This window comes from Camellia sinensis, unplaced genomic scaffold (assembly GCF_055761805.1).
Source record: "Camellia sinensis isolate YWXY unplaced genomic scaffold, ASM5576180v1 Unanchor174, whole genome shotgun sequence".
Taxonomy (NCBI): Eukaryota; Viridiplantae; Streptophyta; class Magnoliopsida; order Ericales; family Theaceae; genus Camellia; species Camellia sinensis.
Window position 1 is genome coordinate 82501 of NW_028129054.1, and position 2500 is coordinate 85000.

Below are 2500 nucleotides of genomic sequence, written 5' to 3' on the forward strand. Positions count from 1 at the left end.
GATCTATAAGATAAAAGATTATATCTATAGTATTTTTGAAAATTCTCATTTTGATTTGGTAATGAATATACTTCGTAATCGTTTTGTTTTTTGTAATGAATTAATAGGTCTTTTTCATATGAATTCTCTTTGTTTAAATCTTGATTTTGAATTGTACGACATTTATTGATTCTATTTTTCCATTTTGCTGCTATTAATCTAGACCATCTAATCTGAGATAAATGGTATTGATAATGACCTCTTAACCAGTTTTTCCATTGATTTATTCCAGAATTCCGAAGTTTCTTATGTCTTAATTCATAATGAATTATTCCTTGTTTTCCAAAATAATCTTTTATTGAAGTCTTAAGAAAAAAAGACGTTCCGTGATATTGAAGAATAGATCTTAACTTATACAAGTTAAGAACTTGTGTTTGTGATATTTTGTAAAATACATATGCTTGTGACAAGGAGGATAAGTCAAAAAAATTCTGTGAATTCTTATTACTAATATTATAAAGTGACTTTTTTATAGTCGAAATAAAATTCATTTTATTTTGATTTGTTTTATTAATTCTTTTTTTTATTTTTTTTATTATTGTAAATGGATTTATCAATCATTTTTTTTGTTGATTCAACAAAAAGTTGTATATTAATTCTGGGAATATTAATAATAGATAGAAGGATATCTGCGTATATCCTTTCAGTGAAAAATTTTATAAAATAATGTAATTTACGGATTAATCGAGTATTTCTTCTTTTTAATATTTGCCAATTTGGTGATTCCAATCTTTTAGCATTATAACTTGTTTTATTAGGACTATCATTTATTTCTGGAGTCACTTTTTTTTTATTTTTTGTAATTCTTTTTATTTGATTTCTGATTGTGCTTGTTCTATCAGTCAGATCTTTCATTTTTTTTTCTGTCAGTAAAAAATTTGTCCAATATGTAGATTGAATTCGACTAAAGGATTTATGAATTATATGATTGCGGGTTATAGAATCTTTTTCTTTTTTTTTTTTAGTTTCGCTTGATTTATATATTTCTCTCAATCTAAATAATAGAATTGGATTTACTTTTGAGAGTTCTTTTTTTATTTTTTTTAAAAACGGAATGCCCTTGATAATCCATTTTTTTGTTTTTTTTGAGATATTTAGAAATTTTGTTCTTTCTTTTAAAACTTTTAGAAATATAAAATACTTTTTTTTCAATTTTCCAATTTTTTTTTCGAGTTTCTTAAAAATGGGTTCAAAAAAGGAAGGCCGTTTTTGGGGAGAACCAAAAGGAAGTTCAGCTTCCATTCCCCAAACCGTTAAAAAAAAAAAATCATCTTTTTGTCCTTTCTTTTTGATTCGATCTATATGAGAGGACCGTGGCTTAGATCTGTGCCAGGGTTTCAGACAGAAAGGAAATAGCATCTTTATTTGAATACCGTCTATTAACCAATTTTTCGGAAATTCTGTTTCTGATAATTGAACACCATTATAGGTGCATTTAACATGCATTTCTTTATTCCATTCATTTAAATCCTCAGACCACTCAGGAAATTGTAATAATAGCATACGGCCAATATTTTTAGCTATTATCAATGACGGTAATATAATATATTTTCTAAGAATCGATTGAGTTATTAACATGGAACCTCTTATTACTTGAGCAAATGGAATGGTATCCCAGGCTTCTGCTACTTCTATCCGCGCTTTCTCTTTTCTTTTGTTCTCTTCTTTTTTGTCCTTTTCCTTTTTTTCCCTTTCTTTTATTTCTTCTTCTGTATAATCTGAAATTTTGAATTCTGCTCCCTTTCCTATACAATTTCTAAAAATGAGTTTTATCAGTTCGGAGATATCAAAAAAAAAAGGGTGTGATTTGTCTATTCTGTCCAAAAAAAGCGGAGAATGTGCATTTGCTTGAAAAAATTCCCAAATAACTGTTTTACATCTTTGGGCTCGCATTGAACCTTTGATTATGTCTCGACGAAAATCAGATTGTTGCGAATATCGTATCAAAGCTACTTCGTCTCTTTTATTAGAATTATTAGTATCCTTATTATTAGGATCGGTATTTCCCCGGTTATCAGTAAAAATCACTACACGTTTGGCTTTTCTTGAACGAATCTGATAATCTATTGGTACTTCTTCTTCACTTTCTCCTTCCTGTTGTTCTAATTCGTTGATTAATTTGTATGACCATCGAGGGACTTTTTTACTGATTTCTTTTATTCCAATAGATTTTTTTTTTTTTTTTTGATCATTAAGATCACTTCTAATTGCATTGAATAAAAATTTTGTTTTATTTTCGGAATCCATTCTTCCTTGTTCTGAAAATAAAGAAGATCCTTTCAAATTCAAATTTGATTTAAGTTCACTGATTAAAGTCAAGAAATAACTCATTTTTGTTGATAATGGGTTGTTATCAAATATATCTGTTTTATCTTTAAATTCTCGAGAATCCGTATCAGTAAGAAAGATAGTATGAATCTTATTTTTTTCTATGAAATTTTCTATTGAAGTTTCATTATGA